Source organism: Herpailurus yagouaroundi, unplaced genomic scaffold (assembly GCF_014898765.1).
Source record: "Herpailurus yagouaroundi ecotype Mexico unplaced genomic scaffold, PumYag 183, whole genome shotgun sequence".
Lineage (NCBI taxonomy): Eukaryota > Metazoa > Chordata > Mammalia > Carnivora > Felidae > Herpailurus > Herpailurus yagouaroundi.
In genome coordinates, this window is record NW_024412414.1 from 13,916,994 (window position 1) to 13,938,409 (window position 21,416).

Sequence of the window (21,416 nt, forward strand, 5' to 3'; positions counted from 1 at the left end):
ACATCACTCATCATCAGGGAAATGCAAATCAAAACCACAATGAGATACCACACCACACCTGTCAGAATGGCTAACATTAACAACTCAGGCAACAACAGGTGTTGGCGAGGATGCGGAGAGAGAAGATCTCTTTTGCATTGCTGGGTGGGAATGCAAGCTGGTGCAGCCACTCTGGTAAACAGTATGGAGGTTCCTCAAAAAATAAAAAACAGAACTACCCTATGACCCAGCAATTGCACTACTAGGTATTTATCCAAGGAATACAGGTGTGCTTATTCAAATGGGGCACATGCACCCCAGTGTTTATAGCAGCACTATCGACAATAGCCGAAGTACGGAAAGAGCCCAAATGTCCATCAATGGATGAATGGATAAAGAAGATGTGGTATATATACATACAATGGAGTATTACTCAGCAATCAAAAGGGATGAAATCTTGCCATTTGCAACTATGTGGATGGAACTAGAGGGTATTATGCTAAGCGAAATTAGAGAAAGACAAACATCATGACTTCACTCATGTGGAATTTAAGATACAATACAGATGAACGTAAGGGAAGGGAAGCAAAAATAATATAAAAACAAGGAGGGGGACAAAACATAAGAGACTCTTAAATATAGAGAACAAACTGAGGGTTGCTGGAGGGGTTGTGGGTGGGAAGATGGGCTAAATGGGGAAAGGGGCATTAAGTAAGATACTTTTAGGAATGAGCAATGGGTGTTATACATAGGGGATGGATCACTGGAATCTACTCCTGAAATCATTATTGCACTATATGCTAATTAACTTGGATGTAAATTAAAAAATAAATTAAGAAAATAAAAATAAATAACCTAGTATCAGAAATAAATAAACAATGGAACACCAAAAAAAAAAAAAAAGAAAGAAAAAAGAAAAAGAAAGAAAATTAAAAAAAAAAGGTAACATATTGTAGGACTCCATTTACATACAAAGTGCATAATAGGAAAATCAATAAAGACAGAAAGTGGATTAGTAGTTGCTTAGTGCTGGAAGAATTGGGGGCTAGGAGGTGAAATCTAAATGGCATGGGGGTATTTTTCTGGTGATAAAACTATACCAAAATGGATTATGGTAACAGTTGTGCATATCTGTGAATATACTAAAAATTATGGAACTGCACATTTTAAATGGATGAATCCTATGGTATGTGAATAAAATCTCAATAAACCTGTTTAAAACAAAACAAAAAAAGCAGCACATGCTTTACCGAGTCAGCCAAGCATCCCCAGAAATCACTTTTTAAATAAATAAAATACAAGAAATTAAGTTGAAAGCCCCTAAATTTCCCTTCTAAATTTCATTTCCCTTTAGTCCTAAAAAGAGCCAACATATTTAATTTAATGTGTTAGCAACACATTTTTATCTTCTACAAAGAAAATATAGTGTTGCATGAGTGTTTTTAATTCACATAATTGCTACTGTTAACAAGAAAACAGGCCCCAAATGGAGTTGCTTATGCTAAGCCTAACCACACCAAACCAAGACTTAACTTACAGTTTCAGCCTGTCCTAGAAATGGAATCCTACACTCATCAATCAAGAATCGCCTGATCAGCAATAGCAAGGTAATCTACCCGATAGATCTCTGCTACCTCCTAAAGGAAAGTGACCTCGTTTGAAGCAATTCACTTTTTGCTACTATTCCTTGTATGTGCTCCCTTCTGCCCCTAAAAGTCTTTCACTTTGTACACCTTCTCAGAGCTCCTTTCTATATGCTAGACAGGATACTGCCTGATTCATGAATCACTGAATAAGGCCCATTAGATTTAAAAAATGTACTCATTTGAATTTTGCTTTTTAATAGTATCATACACAAGGTATCATTCTGACACTTGTTTTTTTCCACATAAATTGTTTTCAAAATAGGGGCGCCTGGGTGGCTCAGTCGGTTAAGCGTCAGACTTTAGCTCAGGTCATGATTTCACAGTCTGTGAGTTTGAGCCCCACGTCGGGCTCTGTGCTGACAGCTCGGAGCCTGGAGCCTGCTTCAGATTCTGTCTCCCTCTCTCTCTGCCCCTCCCCTTCTCATGCTCTGTCTCTCTCTGTCTCAAAAAGAAAAAAAAACATTAAAAAAAATTCTAATTGTTTTCAAAATCTACATTTATATTTGAATGTAATATATTCACTCATTTGAACTGTTCTATAGAAGTCAACACGCATATACTAAATATTTTATATATTTCAATCTACTCATCCCCTTTTGATAGACGTTTAGGTTTTTTACACTTTATGTACTTATAAATGACTGCAACGCGGGGGGCACTTGGCTGGCTCAGTCAATACAGCATGCAACTCTTGATTTTGGGGTTGTAAGTTCAAGCCTTACTTTGGGCATAGAGCATACTAAAAAACAAAACAAAACAACACAAAATTAAACAAAACAAATGGTTCACAGTACATGTTTGTATTGTAGGGCATAAAAGCAGGCTGCCTCAAAATGGGCCCCTTTCGTATGAAGATGATTTTGTGTTAAAAGCAATCAAAACCCAGAAGATTCAAGAAAAGCTCTTTACCACCCTCTTCAACTACCTGAAAAGAATTTAGATAGAGGAACTGCTCCAAGAAGAAAACTATCACCAGAGATAAAACTATGTTATATTATGAATTGGTATAATAGACAGGGGGAACTTAGCAAGGCCTGTTTGATCAAAGCCCTCTATGCCCCATTGTTTCTGAGTGGCCCACACACATTTCTTTCCTATACCTTTAACTCTTTTTCATCTTCCTAAGGGTTACATTCATTTCCTGTGAAGTCCCAGACGCCTACCTACTTCTCCTTATTTCAAAAAGACATATATACCTCACTTTGACTGTCTTTGGAATTTCCTTGTCTGTGTGGATTTCTCATGTGTATGAAATTAAATATGATTTCCTCCCATTAATCTGTCTCATGTCAATTTGATTCTTAGTCCAGCTAGAAGGACCTTGAATAGCAGAAGAAATTCTTCCTTCCTGACTGTATAGTCCCCCTTGAGCACATGCATGAGCACTTCTCTTGGGTAATCATGCAGCTGCAGAATGGCTGGAGCATCCCATGGGATAAACATTTTCACCCTCACTAGCTGCTGTGAATTCCTCCTCCCACAGGGGGTTCTGTCACCTTTCACTCACACAAGCAGAGCATGAATGCTCCCATTTCCTGATATCTTCACAACATCTAGTTCTAGATATTTTCCCTGTTGCAGTCCAGTAAATGTTAAACACACCCTCATTGTTTTTTTTTTTTTTTAATCAGCTTTACTAAGGCATAATTTACATGGAGTAAAATTAACAAGTTTTAAATGTATAATTCAGCAAATATTGACAAAACTATACATTTGTTTAAACATGACTGTAATCAGGGGCGCCTGGGTGGCGCAGTCAGTTAAGCGTCCGACTTCAGCCAGGTCACGATCTCGCGGTCCGTGAGTTCGAGCCCCGCGTCGGGCTCTGGGCTGATGATGGCTCAGAGCCTGGAGCCTGTTTCCGATTCTGTGTCTCCCTCTCTCTCTGCCCCTCCCCCGTTCATGCTCTGTCTCTCTCTGTCTCAAAAATAAATAAATGTTAAAAAAAAAATAAAAAAAAAACATGACTGTAATCAATATACAAAATATTCTCATCACCTCAACTCCTAAACCTCACCCACTATCCCTGAAATCACTGATCTTATTTCTGTCCCTCCAGTTTTACCTTTTCCAGAATATTCTATAAATGAAATCATACAAAATTTATCCTTTTAGGTCTGCCTTCTTTCACTCAGCATGATGCTTTGAGAGTCATTCATGTTATTGCATATGGTCTATTCTTTGTGATTGCTGAATAATATTCCATGGCTACAGATGAGTTATAATTTGTTTTCACTGTGATTTTAATTCACACTGTCCTGATTAAAGTCGAGTGTCTTTACATGTGTTTTTGGCCATTTGAGTTTCTGTTTTCTAAAATGTGTTCTCTTTGCCCATTTTTCCATTGTGTTATCTTTTTATTTTCTCACCAATTTAAAAATTATTATTTGTTCTTTATGTCATTATCTGTATAACAGATTATAACCATATATACATATACATATATACATATATATATATATATATATATATATATATATGAAAATAAACATCTAAAGCCTAAACTTTAATTGTCCTAGGAGAGAACAGTTAGAAGCTTTTCACATCACTAATGTATACAGCAAAATAAATAGGGTAGGCATTTGGGTTAAAATCAACATAATTTACTTGCTATTCAGTAACCCTTTTCATTATAAAATGCTTCTTTCCTTGGGAAGGGGGAGGTGGGTACCGTGTTCTCTACTCACATGGAAAAACTTAAACAGGGTAAATTAAAATATAGCAAGGGGGGAAAAAGATAACCCAATTCTATTTGATACAATTATCTTTCCATTTTAATCAAACCACATCATGCTTATGATCAATAATTGAATGGAAAATGTCTTTCATCTTCCATACCCAACACAAAACTGCTGTAAGAATTAATGAGCAGGTTCCCCCGGTGGAGCACACGCACATTATTTCAGCTGTGCATGCCCTCTTTCAGACCAGAAGCTCACTAAATGTCACTCACCCCAGCCCTGAGCCCTCCTGAGGCTCATCCGAATCCCTCCACTACCAGGCAGCATGGAAACACGTATCTTAAACCTCTTCTTCTCACAACCCCATATTCTTTGGTTGTTTCCTATGTAGGTTTCCTGCCTGCAGGGGCTGTGTGCTATTTCTCACAACAATCCCCAAACCACCCATATCATCTTATTAAAAGTACAATAAACAGTCTCACAAATCCCCTTTATCACACCCTAGTTCAAGTCCAAGTTGTTCTCATTCCCCAAGTGGAATACCAACTGGTCCTGCTCTCTGTTGCAATCCACTCCTCATGCAACAGCTAAAGTGATTTTTTTACAAACATAAATCAGATCAACTTGCTTGAACTGCTTGGATTCCTTTGAAGTTCCTACAGTGTGCTTTAAATTCATATTCTTATCCATGACCTGTAAAGCCTCACAGGATCTGCCCTAACCTTACCTTTGCCAATCTCTCCCAAGCTCCCTGCACTCCAGCTTCTAGCCTTCTGTCAGCTCTACACCATGCCAAATTCCTGCCTTCCACAGCGCCTTTCCGCTCCCTGCCCCTCTGCCTGGAACCCTGGTCTCCTGGCTTTTTTCCTGTTTGCCTTCTTCCCCTTCTGGCTCGGATTGAAAGTCACCTTCTCAGAAAAGCCTTTCTAAAAGTAAGTTCCTCCTTTCATTTTTCTCTATCATAATCCTTTGTTTCTTTCCTCTAATGATTTTATTTGTTTACTTATTTATTGGCTGACATTCTCAGTAATGGTAGACTCTGGAAGGCAGGGAATTTATCTTCATTTTAATGCTTACCACGGTGCCTGGGATTTATAAACAGCTCAATAAATATTTGATGAATGAATGAATGACTCCTTGGAGTCAGAACTACACACACACACACACACACACTTCACTTCGAGTCACTGGTTCTTGCCCTCTCTTATATCTGGGAGCATAGCTTCAGACCCATATGTAGGTAAATTTTTTCTGATACTGTTCTTTTCTAGCATGAATCTGGTCAACAAAATTATTTAGGAGTTGCACAGAAGGTAATTCCTTCCCCAGTGCACACAGGGCTGGGGCGGGGGGGGGGGGAGAGGGGGGGGGGGGGAAGCTACTGAAAATTCCCTTCCTCTGCAGACTTTTTAAACTGCTAATCAGCACAAACGGGTTGGAGCAGATTGCGCACAAAAGGTTGCTGAAATGGCACATAACTAATTCTAGGTGATTTAATATCTGACATTGCCCTAGTGAAAATATTGACAAAAAAGAATATGATTTGGAGTCTTTCTGCACTGCTGAATTTGGTGTTAGCTTTTAAGCCTCTATCAAAACATTTCCATAAATCAACATTGCTAAAAAAAAAAAAAAAAAAAAAAGAGAGAGAGAGATCTGGGTGTGGCATCTGGAAACCACTGCCAAATTAGGAAAATGCTAGCAAATGGCAAAATGCTAGTTTTCTGGGTATGAATCGCCGTATTTAGCAATCCTTTCCCAAATGTTCCACTTTGTCAATGTCAAAGGTTGCCTCCAGCAGTGTTCCTTGAGTGTCCAATAGCATCTTATGCCTATTGGAGAAATAAGCCTCCCAAATATATTGTCGATACCTATGGTCAGTTAAGAGTCATAGAGAAATATGAAGTTCCAAAGCTTGTGGTAAATCCACATCTTACTATTCCAGGCATCTATCAGCACAAACTATTTTATGTTTATTTATGGAAAGATCTGTTATATGTTGACTATCTTAGGGTACAGAGGCTATTCTGGTACATTATTTCACAATTCACGCTCAACTGCTTTACCAGAGTATTCATTTTCATCCTTCTCATGGACACTTTAAAAAGAATACACAAAAAGTAAGAAGATTCTTTTCAACTGTCATATAGAAAAGTCAACTGTAGATTCAAAACAGATCAATAAAAACAAACTGCAGTTTTTACAATTATTCTGCCATACACCCTCAAAGAGCCAAAGCTTCAAGCTCCAGTAATACTATTTTCCCCACAATACCTCAATTCAAAACAGTACCATTAGTCATGGATTTTTCTTTATGTATTTTAAAAATTTTATTTTTAAGTAATCTCTATACTCAACATAGGGCTTGAACTCACAACCCTGAGATCATGAGTCACATACTCCAGTGAATGAACCAGCCAAGCACTCCTGAGTCTTAAAATACTATCTGATTAGTATTATTCCTCTAAATACAGGGGTATTTTTTAAACATAATTTTTTGTTTATATTTTCTGCCATATTTTGGCAGGTAGGACTCAGATCTCACATTCTTGGGGGTTAAAATATCTCTAAAGACATTTATGCCCATTTAGAACATTCATTATACCAATTTCCAAAGCTTTAGGCTGGAAGTTGACAAATATGATGAAGGTGACTATTTCATGGAGCCAAATAAATAAAAAATGAGTAGAAATGCGGAAAGTAAAAAAAAACAAACAAAAAAAAAACAAAACAAAACTTCTAATTCATAAAATGGCGAATGCAAGTAAACTTCACTATCACATCATTTCAATAGATGGCAATGGCATCCTTGTCAAAAGTCAAGTTGTAAAGCTTTTGAGAGTTACGCTTCAATGCACAGCAAGGTTTTATAATTAGTCACTTAGTATGAGGCCGAGAAATAAATGTCACTTTTCGCACTTAACAAACATACAGTGGTATAAGCTAATCCATGACAATTTTACAAGGTTTTCATTTTGCTGAAACATGCTTGCTGAGAAAGCAGAGCCTAAGACAGTGAATTCAGCATAAGTGAGGTTATGTAGATTTACAAAAGAGCAGTTATGTACGTGTATGTTATGTATACAAACACATGCTACGTGTTCAAATTCTCAACTTTATAGTCTCTGTCTATATGCCTTGTCACTGTTACTGACTAGGTGCACATGATTAACATTTGTAAGGAGTAAGTTCAGAAAATAAAGCCAGGATATTTCATATCACTGCAACTATTGCTTTTTCAACTCTACTAACACACTATGCTTTCTCCTACTGAACTTTAAGAAGTTATATTTTCTGTATTTCTAGGTATTAATGAAATACCCACAGTAATGAAAGAGAAGAATGCATTATACAAGATGCTATCGGAAGCAAGAACATTCATCACTGAGTAATACTGTGGATATTCATTTCCCTACCTTTTTTAAAAAGTGAAATTACTGATGTAATTAAAATGCAATATATAAAAGATTCAAGAAGTCGATTATGTAAGTGTTAGTATGGCTAATAAGAAAACAAAAAGGAGGGGTGCCTGGCTGCCTCAGTCTGAAGAACATGCAACTCTTGATCTTGGGGGGGGTCATGAGTTCAAAGCCCATGTTGGGTTTAGAGATTACTGAAATTAATAAAACTTTAAAAATTGTTAAATGAAAAAAATTTTAGAAGTGATATTTGTAATGTACCACATGGGCTCAAGTCTCTAAGAAAAGCACAAAATATTTTCACTTGAAAAATGGATGACTATTACACAAACAATTTAAAAAATCCTGGTATTTCATCATCAGCTCTTAATATTTGATGACCATATCATTACTTTCCTTTATTTTTTCCCTTTTCTTCATTTCACAAGCATATTAAGTCTAGAGAACCAACCACACGACAGCCTTCTCTGCATTATCTGACCTTCTAGGACTGAGAACTAGGTCCTAGAAGGGACCACAGAGCACAGAGTCGGCAGCACGCTGAGACATAAAGGAGAAATTAATGCACCTGAATAGCCAGGGAAGTGCTGTGCTTTTCTGCTGGGAACCTCTGATTTCCTGGTCACCTCAGAATTGAAAAGCACATCCCAAGGTCATAGGACTCAAACATCCCTATGATGGCTCTGGATGTCCATATCCCCTGACTTCCCAATCAAGCAGGTATTAGGTTGGCTCCCTAAAATAGAAATATGGTGAAGGTACCCATCTTCCACCTAGGTGTGGCTTTCTCTAAGCCTATGCCAAATTAGGGAGGGCTCCTGTTTTATATAATACATGGATAAATAAGCCTTTCAGAACTTGAGAAAGGTAATCAAATCACATTTTATCACACAAGAAGGTTTTCTCTAACAGCACAAGATTACAGTGTAATAAATCCTGATAAAAATTAATTGCTCATTAATTAGGGCTTGCACATTTATTTTGCTACAGAGAAATGGTAATTTCAATGGAATTTCTTCCTTGTCTTTCAAATCCTACCTCTTCCCTGGCACTTTTAATAGTGCATAAACTGGAAGTAATCTTTCCTGTTCTGATCATATACTGTCTATACATTCCTTGTGGCATGTTTGGTCCTCTATTTTACATTCCACTTGAGTACATGTCCTTAATTATACTGGAGGTTTGTAACATTTCAGAGTGTCAGACTGCAAAAACCGCATAGATGTTAACACTAATACTATTTTGTGGACATATATTCAGTGGTAACTGCAAGCATCTTCAGGCCAGCTACTGTATCTGATTCATCTTGGAATTCATCCATCCAGCAGAGAGATTTTCACACTGCAAGAACTTCACAAATTTTCATCTAATGGTTAAATGCAGGAACCTCATAGGATAAAGGCATAGAAGTGTGTTGAGTTTTTCTAAGGGATGTCTTCACCCTCCTTGAATTGGGCTGCATGTCCCAGACACTGTTCTCAGTCCTGCGGTGATCTTAAGAAGTCCTTTGGGATGATCTAAGTGAACATCCCCTTTGCAGTCTCTTGTAATCCTTTTGACTGTACAAAAAAGTAGGAGTCTCCAGGAGGTCCTAATATAACACTAACAACACTAACTTTACTAATCTTGCTATTTTATGGAGGCAACCCAGAACCATCGGCAGGCAACACTATCTAGCTAGCATTTAATGACCTTGGACTGTTTTCATAGTTTTAACATTTGTAGTTACCTGTCTTGTTTCCCACTGACACTGGGGTTTCATTTACAGTAATGAAATAAAACCTCCAGCTTAAGGCAACATATTTTTTTTTAATGTGCCGTTAAAAAATGTAAGTAAATTATGACAAAAATACTGAAGATGGTGTATTTCAGGGAGTCTCAGAGAATGGGAGATGAATGAGTGACCGGTTATTACAAGAAGAAGGAACAGCAGGAAATCTATCTGGGAAGACAGGAGTGCTAAGAAGGCAGGAACAGCAAGCTATTGGGTAAAAGGACAGGTCTCTAAGGATACAGGAAAGTAGAAGGGAATAATGAAGGCTGAGTCCGGCTGAATGTGGAAACCAAGTGTGACAGTTACTTGGCCTGCAAAGTAGTGGGGAGCGAGGGGAAATTTTCGGGAAGTAAGTGACATCATGGTCAAAGTGACAAGCGAGAAAGGGGATTTTAACAGTGACATTTAGACCTTAGTGGACAAGAATAGTTACAAAAGGCAGAAATCCAGGGAGAGGGAGGCTGTAGTGGTCTAATGATTCAAAAGCTGAACAAGGAACTATCCGGAATAGTTCATGAGAAATAAGTCTCAGTGTGTCAAGGAGAAAGGTGAAGCAGGCTTTGTGGTCAGTTAAAAGTAGAGAAAGGATGCACAGGACAGATGGAAAACTGCTAAAGCAAGACTGGCCAAGAGGTGCTCTTTGCTATAGTAAAAATGTATTTTGCTAGACCAAAAGAAACCACAGAAAACTTCTGAGGATTGCCTGTGTTTCAACAGTCCCAACAGTTTTTAATACGACTTTACAGGTTGTATCATCTAAAAACTTACATTCTCTGAACAAGGAAACATTTTATCAATGGCTAAACAATTTGTCATTGCAATACCTTAAGACAAAATCAGACAACATGAGTTCCTTTAACCTCTCTGAACAGGATTAATACCCACCTTGCTTAACCACCTTGTTTTTATAAACGTCACATTAAATCATATTTATGTGTGCCTCTTATTTAAAGGCAATTGCCAACATTAGCAATATAGAATTAAATTCACCATACCATAGCACTTTAGAGTTACATATATTGCATTTTGCCTGCTGAAAGAGTTTTTGAAATATGACAAATATAGTGCAATACTCTGTAAGTGCTTTTGGCAAGACTGCAGGAGAAAAACATCCACTCATGTTTATCAGAAGGGTGGGATAATGTAACAGAGGTGGAAGAATAATAGTATGCATGGCTCCCAAGCACTGAGAGAAAAATGGCATGCCATAGCAGGAAGAATATGATGGGAGGGTGTGAGGAAAGACAGAAGTAGAGGCATTGAGAACACAAATTGAACCCGTATCAGGCACCGCAGTAGTTGTTCTCCATCCATTATCCGTGAGCATTTGAAGAGAAAGAAACAGCCCAAGACAGCTCCCTTGCTGTATATTCTTAACCTGCTTCTTGCTCTGCGCTCGCAAAGCACTGCAGGAAGATAGGAGAATAATGTTAGTATTTGTCACCTGTTAGTCCCCTTTCCATTACAATCCTGCTTCTGGAAGTTACAGGTAAAGAAAGGCTGAAGCCAAATGCACAATCATCATTTTGGTGCATGAAGCCTGCTTCCTTTTTTGTTAGAGGCTATGACAGATAAATAGAAGGAAACGGAGAGGCTTTTTTCCATCCCTCCTCAAGCCTAGTGCCTTGTGCAATCTAAGTAGTCAACTCCCTGTTTCCTAGCATTTGAGTTTCACCATGGCCCTTCTGACTCTGCTGGGGTACCCTTAGTTTTCCTGAGGTCAACCCACTTCCAAGATGAATGGAAAAGAGTTAGGATAAATGCAAACAGATGACAGATACAGAGCATCAGAAAAGCCCATCCCACTAAGGAATCTGAGCCTGAAGTGTCCTCACCTAACTCGCCGCACAGCCTCTCACTTCTATTCTCTCTCCCTCCAGGCATGGGGGCCTCTGGCTAGCCAAAGTTCACTCTCCTGTCACATTCCCTTCTCTCAAAGTCGTGTGTTCTCCTGTGGTTAACAGATCTAGGAAGTAGGAAGAGAAAGGAGTGTCCCTTTGGGGCACAGCGTTGTTCCACCTGTTCCATGTTTTCTTCCACTTTGGTATCAGTCATGTGGTGAGTAAATGGTATCACAGTGGGTTTAATAATTCTCTTATTAAAGAGAATTCTCTTATTACAGAGACTGGTGTTTGATTGTTTGGACTACAGTGGAAGGGAGGCTGAACCTGCTTCAGGCCTAGTCTTTACAAGAACCAACAATCTTCTAACTTGGACTTGTGGAGCTCTGAGCCATCATGTGCGAAGTCTAATGACCTACTTGAGAGACCAGAGGAATGACCATGTGCTACATGAAAAGAAACAGAGGTCAAAGAGGGGCCCAACTGAACTCAGTTCTGCTTGAATGTGCATAACACCAGACATGCAAGTGAGGCCATCTTGGGGCCACTAGGGAAGCCCGGCCAAGCCACCATCTGAACACCATGTCACCCCGGTTGTCACCAGGTAGGTCACCACCTTAGCCCTCCCTGAGTTCCTAATCCACAAAAGCATGACCCACAAAAGCAATTTATAAAATTGATGTTTAAGTTACGAGTTAATAATGTGCCAAAAGATAACCCGACAGTGTCCCTTTACATTTTACATAAATTGCTACATAGTCACAATTCAAACTAATTTTTCATCATTTTCCCTCTTAGCTACACATAAGTCTCCAGGTACTTTTCTTCCAAACGATAAGCAACTTGTGTATTTCCCCCAAGAATCTCATATGCAAAGCACATTCCTACTGAGGTCTTAAACAGTTTAAAGCCATATGGTGAATTCCCCATGCACAATTCAACAAAAATAAATGATGAAAATAGCATGAGCTCAATTTCAGAAGTCAATGGAATGGTGATAGTATTTACAAAGCATGGCCTCCCTAAGTGATAGTAACAAAAAAAAAAATACATTATGACACGCTTGCAGTGCAAAATCTTATCTCCAAACGATAGTACCTGGGCAGTTATTAGTGCCTTGCTTCTAGAAGAACATCTTGTAAGAGGTTTGGGGAATTTAATAATCCTGTTTTGTATTTATATGTAACATTCTTAAACAGGTCAGTATGAAAGATGATTTCACATGTTTTCAAATTAATGATTTATATACCTATAGGTGATATACCAAAATATTTTTTAGTTTAAACTACTTTGTAGTAACTTCTTAATGACTCAGGATCACACAGAGAGCCATCATGATTTGAGTTGCCTTTTTCCAGCCTCTCCATTCTCCTCCCTTGCTGAGGACATGCTAGCTCTAACTTCTTTTGCCTGTGAACGAATCTGCAAAATTTCCATCATCTGTTCTAACTTGCAGTGTATATGTGTCATCCACTAAAATAAAACAGAGCGTTATGCTTATTAGAATGGTTCTAAATTAAGAGTAAGTAGTCACTGAGACAGGTCTTTCCATACGAAAATGCTTGTGGTGAATTCAGGGAATTTAGGTTGCTATGAGGCCTCTTCATTCAACTTTTAGATATTAGTTTAGGATTTAGACACTGGAGGTAGCTATTGAGTACACTTCAAATTGTCATTCTAATCACTAATTTATTTTAAATCTCTTACTCTTATCTGCAGTAGTACAACAGCATAGGGGAAAATGAGCATTGTTTTGGCAATAGGTGAGAAATGCCATTCAGTATTTTAGGACATCTACATAGATCAAAATAAATTAGTATTGAAGAAATTTAATACAACACGCTAATTACAAATTAATGAACTGCTCTGCATAATTCAAGACCTCCATTTTTATTTTTCAGTATTTGTGGACTGGAAGTAGCTGCATCATTACTTCAGTTTTTAGGATCAGTCATAAACAGCACACACCCTGGCCTGCTCTCCACCATGTGTGCACACACACGGACGACTACTCAAATAAACGTACTTTATTCATGGAACCAGTTTGAAACAACCCTAAGGACACTGGAATACAATCTTCAAAGGCAGTAAACGTGATGTGAATCCAGTTGAATAAAAACCCAGAAGCAGGCACTCCATTCCCTTCATAGGGCACAGAACCAAATGCACAGCCAAATTAGCCTCCCATTAAGGACATAGTCTGGTTTTCAGCAGAAACCATCAACCTACTCTCCACTATAAGCATCCAGTTTGTTAAACCCATTATTTAAATGAACTTGGGAAATAACAACATACACCTTTCTGTCCGTCCTCATCAGCTCTGAATTTTGAGGGGCCAAGGAAGTGGAATGCATGCTTAATTGAGGCAGTAAATACAGGGCTGTAGCAGATTGTTTTACTGTTAAATACAGTAATGAGTTTTTAATGGCTGCTGTCCAAAATTACAGTGGAGAAAAATGGTTTATTAGTAATAATAATAGCTGGCACTTTTATCTTCAAAGCACTTTACAAATATTAGCTCATTAATCCTCCAACACAGGGAGGCAGTGGTAAATGTTTCTGTCCTCAGTTTACAGCTGGTGAAACAGGAAAATAGAGGGAGTAAGCAAGTTTTCAAAAAGAGGTTTTAGGTATAGAGGTCAATTTCCAATTCAAAAGACTCATATCATTTTTGTAATAGTGTCATGATATTACTAATACAAGTACAACATGCACAGAAGCTGTTTATTCATTTTCTTTGCTGTGCAGCCTGGCATTGGGACTGGCGACCCTGATGGCCAACTGGGCTGCTCTTTCCACAATGGCTCTGCGGTTCTTGGAGGAGACACTGTGAACAGTCTCTGCACAGGAAGATTTGCTGCACATCAGCAGCACTTCAAGCTCCTTAACATGGTGGACTAGGAACTTCCAGAAGCCACTGGGCAGCATGTGCTTTGTTCTCCTGTTGCTCCCTTATGTTGGGTATTAAGATCTGGCCCTCAACTCTTCCCCACACCCTGTTATCAACATCTCTGGGGTTCCACCAGTTGCGCTTGAGTCTGACATATTGGTCTGACTGGTGCTGGATGAACTACTTGGTCCTCTTTTCATGTATTTAATTAAGTAAAATATTTTATTTTTAATTAAGCTCTATCCCCAACATGGGGCTCGAATTCACAACCCCAAGATCAAGAGTCGCAAGCTCTACCAAGTGAGCCAGCCAGGCGTCCCTCTTGGTCCTCTTTTTAATGATCTTGGGCTTCACCAGAGGTCTGAGGGCAGCCATGGTGCCAAGCAGGAGATGGCTGCTAGCTCCCCAGGCAGCTCAGAGGAAGAGAGGACTCATATCAATTTTTATACATAATTGGATGGCATTCACTGTGATGACTGCCAGCCCCTTTTTCAGGGGTTAGTGGTTAAGGTCAAATCCAGTTTATTTGAACCTGACTCACAAAAGCACACGAGTTGAATCCGAAGTGCTCACTGGTGGTCCTTTAGTATTATTTCAAGCAAGTCAACTATCTTAAAAAATGCAGCCCAAATCAATTACATGCAGATGCTTCTATGCATGGAAAGTTGGTCTGTTGATACCCTTTGAAATCTAGCACCACTGAGAATTAATTGCTAGACGTTACAAAGCAAAATTGAATCAAGGTCAAAGTTAAACACCTTTATTTGGGCTTTCTATTTTTATCCATTCACTCAGATCTCCTTTATAGAAAAATAGTATCCATCTCAAATTAGTCAATAATAAAAAATAATCCAAACAGCCTATTATTCATTCTGGTGCAGTGTATAGATGTTAAAATTGTTATTATTTTTCTTTGTTTGCTTACAATTGTGGGCCATGTTACAATTTATTGCCATTGTATAATGCCTTAGATGTTTTAATCCAATGAATTCTCCACTGTGTCATCAGATACATTTTACAGAACAAGTTTAGTAAGTCTTTGGATTTATAACACAAAAATGAATATATTTCTTGAGAAGCCAAGTACTGTACTCTAGAGAAGCAGACATGGGTCCAACAAAAGCCCTACAACAAATCCATTTCCCATGTCCAAGGAAATGAGAAAAACTGTCTAGGCAAAGCAAAAAGCAAACATTTTTGCCTCTATTACACAAAAAGAAATGGGAATTCCTTAGTATCTGAAAATACAAACACTGTTTATATTTTGCACATTAAAAAAAAATAATAACATCTGTTTCTAAATACCCCAAACCAAGAAATCAAATACCTCTCAAAATCCCAAATATATTGACCATGCCTAGGATAGGGTTAATTTTTTTTTTTTTTAATTCTAAAGCCTTAATTGACAGCTGTGAATAAAGATAGTGCCATCATGAAGATTGGTGTCATTTTAAGAAGAGTCAGGCTGCTTTATGACATGTGCCATAGTCAACTATTCCTATCTTAATCTGGGGTGGCAGATACTCACACCTTTGTCGAAATGCCAACCGTGTAATGTAATTGGTTACATGTAACAGCCAGATGCGAGGGAAGTCCATGCATATCAGTATGACAGAGCATCAGAAACATTTCTGCCAAGACAGAAGAATGGTAATGAGGGCAAGCAAAAGCTATGGGGAGGGTAAAGGTTGAATTTTACATATACTGGTGCCCAGGGACAGGAAGAGTCAGGCACCAAATGCTTTTACGACAAGACTTTGGAGAGAATACAAACACCCTCCTCTCCCAGTGTATCGTTTACATGGAAGCCCCTCACAATTAATCTGTTGCATTAAGGCTTTTGGATAGTCTTTTTAAATGCTGCCATTCCTGGGATTAAGCATGCATTTTCATGTCATACCTTAAGAAGAATCCTTTAGATCTCCTTTTCCACATGTTTAACTGAGATAATGAAGACACGGTACAGGTAAACTTGGATAAACAACAGGGACACGTGCTAGCTCTTGATGAAGATTATAGTTATAGAGGATATAATATTCTCCATAGACTATAGAGAATCCTGCTAACCAAGGGGGCACTGACACCGCACACTTGGGAAATGAAGTCCTAGAGAGAAAAGAAAGGGTAGGCAAAGGACTGAATGGTTGTGGCTCCCCCCAAAATACCTATGTTGAGATCCAAATCCCAGACTGGTACTATTTGGAGGTATGGCCTTTGGTAGGTAATTAGGTAGTGAGGTGGAGCCCTCATGAATGGGATTCGTTCCCTGATGAGAGAGACTCCAGAGAGCTCTCTTGTCCTCCTTCAGCCATTCTTGTTGTGAAGACACAATGAAAAGTCAACCAGGAGGAAGGCCCTCACAAGAGGAAGCAGACTATGCTGGCACCCTGACCTCAGACTTCCAGTTTCCAGAAATATAGGAAAAAATTTCTCTTGTTTATAAGCCTCTCTACCTAGAGTACTTTGTTACAGCACCCTGAATTAACACAGGGTGCTGATGCTGTATGAAAGAATCAAAGGGGGTTCAAGGTAGCAGTTAGGGACTTGGGGCTGGGAATCAGACACTTCTGAGTTTCAGTCCAGATGAGTTCTGGCTCTGCCAGTTCTAAGCCATATGGGGTGACTTTGGACAAAACCCCCACAATGTCTGTGCCATCCAGCTCAAAATGGGCATTATAATAATAGTACTTCACGGGGCGTCTGGGTGCCTCAGTTGGTTAAGCATCCAACTTCGGCTCAGGTCATGATCTCACAGTTCATGGGTTCAAGCCTGCATCCGGCTCTGTGCTGACAGCTCAGAGCATGGAACCTGCTTCAGATTCTGTGTCTCCCTCTGTTGCTGCCCCTCACCCACTCATGCTCTATCTCCCCTAGTTCCTCAAAATAAATAAACGTTAAAAAATATTTTAAGTGAAAAAAAAAAAACAAATAATAGTACTTCACGTAAATGACTTACGCAGAGAACGCAAAATATATCATAAACATTTAACAGGTGGTAGCTATTTAAGCATCAGCCTGGCACACAGCCTTAGTCTGTCTGTAGGATAAAGCAATTATTTAATAAAAGCTTTTTAAAATGACTGGTCAATATCTCATAGGACCTATAATCAATTAACCAATCAGTCAATATATCATTGAATTAAAGAAGCTATGGAAAATCAAACCTCCTTATGTTTGGCCATGGCTACATTCAACCCTGGAATATAACTGGTTAAGATTTCATTATTTCCCTTAAACTCATTACATCCTTCAGTTTACATATTAACTTTTTAAAAAAACTCATTTATACCGTATTTTTCTTGTGTCTCAAATAAAATCTAAAAGTACTAGTGTGGGTATTGAACTGGGGTACAAATCAGGATATCTGAACCTTAATTCTGGTTTCACCACTGCCTAACCAGCTATTAGACCGTATTTGTTTGTTTACAGTTGTTTTTGTTTGTTTTTAAAACAGACTAACGATTTATTCCTTTTTGTTGAGCACATCACTGTAAAAATCAAATAAGATGATATGGTAAAAAGAAAATCTCTAAAATACTGAAAGCACCCAAATAATGTAAGACATTAATAACTTTTCTTTTTAATAGAAATCTTCCAAAGTAATCTTCTGAACAGATGGAAATATAGTGTTGAGTATGTTAGAAAAGGTCAGTATTTACTTCTCCTTGCAATTTTGCATGTATGAGATGTGTTGTGTCCTTTGAACACATCAGCACACAAAACATCCCATAATAAGCTGATATTCTGTCCCTTTACGTTCTTTAGCAAAGGTCTTCAATGTGATGACAAACTGAACTCACAATCAATTCTAACTACATGGAATGACCAAAACAAACAAACAAACAAACAAACAAACAAACAAAGCCACATTTTCCTTCCTTCCTTACCTACGATTACACTGTGGATTTCGCCCCTTAGCCCCAGGAAACACAAATGCTTCCTATCAATAGGCTACCAATGCCCCCCCCACCCCACCCCACCCCCGATCTATTTCCTCACCCTCTTCACTCTACTGCCACTATGCCAAAGAAGAGGGGTACCGCTCCAGAGATTCAAATGTCCAGGTAACAGTGACTTTAAGCTGCTGGACTGTTATCTGAGGGTGTGTCTCCTTCGCAGGCATAGTATCTGCAATCTCTAGTCTTACATTTACCACTTACAGCAAAAGCTTTTGTGAAGGAAGAACTTCTGCTAAAAATGCAAACCTGTTACCATAGAGGCTATAATAAGCCTTTTGCATTAGTGTCTGTGCTGTATCAGCTCTCATCTTGGAAAGGGGAGATTATATGCAGGGGAACGGACAAAATTGTTTGGAAGTCTGGAGGCTGCAGCTGAAACCTACCTCTGAATGGGAGCATGTCCACCTAGGGAAATGAAAGAAGGGCAAAGAAAGCAACGACCAAGGAAAGTGGGAGAAGATGGTACTGAATGCACATTTAATGGTTCTCCATTTTGTTCCACTTTTGGCAATTCAAACCTTCTCCTTCCTCATTACCCCTTGTTCCATACATTTTAAGGCTTCAAGGTGTGCTGAATGTTCTTCATTAACCTGCCAGATTCCAATCCATTCTCCACCCTCCTCCATCCTCCTCTGTGCAGAGGAAACTAGTCTCTGCAGACCAATCAGGCTCCCCTGCCGTCTGACTTCTGGTTGGTTCGGCTACTCTGAGAAAGGAGAAGATCTGCATCTCCCACTTGACTGTGGCTGGTTCTCTCCGAAAAGCCACAGGTCCTGTCTGGTGGCCTTTCCCTAGGCTACTGCTCTCACCTCCTTAGTAACTTCCCTCATCTACTGTCTCTCTCACTGGATGAGGGGCAGCTCTTCAGCAGCCCTTTTTGAGTTCTCTCAAGCCTGTCTAAAAAGATGTGGGGGCGCCTGGGTGGCGCAGTCGGTTAAGCGTCCGACTTCAGCCAGGTCACGATCTCGCGGTCCGTGAGTTCGAGCCCCGCGTCGGGCTCTGGGCTGATGGCTCAGAGCCTGGAGCCTGTTTCCGATTCTGTGTCTCCCTCTCTCTCTGCCCCTCCCCCGTTCATGCTCTGTCTCTCTCTGTCCCAAAAATAAATAAACGTTACAAAAAAAAAAAAAAGCCTTTAAAAAGATGTGGTTGCTTCTTGAAACTCCCTTCAATTAACCCCTTTGAGTATGATTTATACATAAGAAAAAAATAAAAGTAAGAACAAGAAGAGACCACGTTTTACCCAGAGAAGACACAAAACTCTGGGTCCTTTAAGACTGCCAACAGTACTCTCTGGACACTCAGGTTCAAGACTGTGAGAACGTCAAGGTTTTTAAGATAAATCAGAAATACAAATTTTTACGTAAAATCCCTGGTTTTTACATATTGGCTGAAATATTTCTTAAACACTCCTAACAAAACACATGTGTAGGCTAGGTTCAGGGTTTGGATCCTAAATAGAGTCTTCTTTAGAAAAAAAAATGTGCTTTTCATTGCAGTGTGTAATTACAACAAGGTAGAAATTCACATCTCTAGCATCCCTTTATTACACAATTATTTAGTCCTAAAAATATAATTCTCTCTCCCTTATTTGAAAACTTGAGGTAAAACACAGAAGCATCCAGACTCGAAAGTAACAGGAATCTGGATATCTGGGTCTGTTCGAAATGTATCAATCTAATCAAATCATCTAATTTCAGTAGGGCTCACTCCATTCATCTGCAAAATCAGGATAATGACTTCTTTCCTACCATCTTCACAGAGACATTTGACTGAGAAATGAAATAATACACAGTAAATGAAAATTGCATTTGAGCTCTTCAGAGAATAAAGTGCTGTTTAAACCAAAGGGATTAGTAAGAAAAACCTCAGAGGTTTGCCAAAGCTTTTTTTTTTTTTTTTTTTTCTTTTCCAAACACATTTCACAACACCAAGGCCAACATGCCTCAGGCCAACATGATGTTAAAGAATGTCTACCCCAATCTATGTTGGTGGTACTCAACCCCAAGTTACATTACCATCACCAAAAGCTTTCAAAAATCCACAAGTCTTAGTCATCATCCCCAGGGATGCTGATGGGATTCATCTGGGCTGGTAGTTTTACAAAGATCTCCAGGTGATTCTCATTTCAGTCAAGCCTGAGAACCAGAACTCTTAGAATCTTTGAAGTACGTGGAACAACCACTATTAGTCTATGTGTGCATAACTGATGTAAGTATCAACAGTTTTCCATTTGATTGTGCCATGATGATGGTTCACACTGATTCATATACATAGGTACACACGCACATCTCTGTATCTTTATCCATTCATAAACTGAATATGGAATAGATGGATAATAATAATTATAATTAAAAGCCAGAATTCATTGAGTGCTTAATAAGTTCTACTAAACTGTCTATATAGATTGCCCCACATAATGTTCATAATAACACACACAAGCTGGGCATGTATATTAACCTCCATCTCATAGAAGAAATCAGTGTTAGATTAAAATGACTTAGCCAAGGCCACATACCAAGGAGTTAGCAGACTGTGATTTTGAACCCAGGCAGCCTGATTACTATAGCCAGTGCATTTAACCACCACACCAGTTTGCTTCCTTCCCACTGTGCCACACAATATAAGGTTTATGAGATGCATAAAATGGAACGTATTCCCTCAAGAAAGTTAAGATCTGAGAAGGGAATTTTGATGCACACTAAAATTCACAATAGCAAAGTGTTCTATCCCAAACCCTGGAGTCGGGGAGAGTTAGATTAGAAGATGGGCAGATGATGGATTTGCTGAGCTCCTACTTTGCAACTATGGTGAAAATGAGATGCAACAGAAGGGAGAATGATTATGATCACCAGGAAAAGAAACTCTGGTCAAAGAACAGAGCACATGTCTATAACTGTCAAACTCAGTACATTTATTATTATCATCATCTGCTAGTATCACTCAGATTGGATATTTATACCTTCTTCAATTTACCTATATTGCCAGTTCAAGCAACAAACCACAATTTTGGAAGAATTCATCTCAGTTCAAATTCTATCTCTGATTCTTCTTGAAAAATTGTGTATAAATACACATAAACACACACACACACACACACACACTCCTAATAATCTGACTTCTGAAGAGATAAACAAGTTGTAATCTTTTGGTAGGAACAAACTATTATGAAAATTAAAATAACATTTTTTACACAAGATTTTACAAACTGAAAACAATATGCATTCTCT

The 21,416-nt window shown here is 38.8% G+C and overlaps 1 protein-coding gene, 1 long non-coding RNA gene and 1 pseudogene across 10 annotated transcripts in view; 1 reads left to right on the forward strand and 2 right to left on the reverse strand.

Annotated features, from left to right (window-relative positions):
- CHL1 (cell adhesion molecule L1 like) overlaps nt 1–21,416 on the reverse strand; it is a 200,188-nt gene that overhangs the window by 174,139 nt on the left and 4,633 nt on the right. The window lies entirely within an intron of this gene.
- LOC121041347 (uncharacterized) lies at nt 4,150–7,782 on the forward strand. The gene is made up of 2 exons (XR_005795696.1): nt 4,150–5,238; nt 7,613–7,782. It is a non-coding gene; the product is annotated as an uncharacterized LOC121041347 (long non-coding RNA).
- LOC121041346 (60S ribosomal protein L32-like) lies at nt 14,046–16,599 on the reverse strand (annotated as a pseudogene).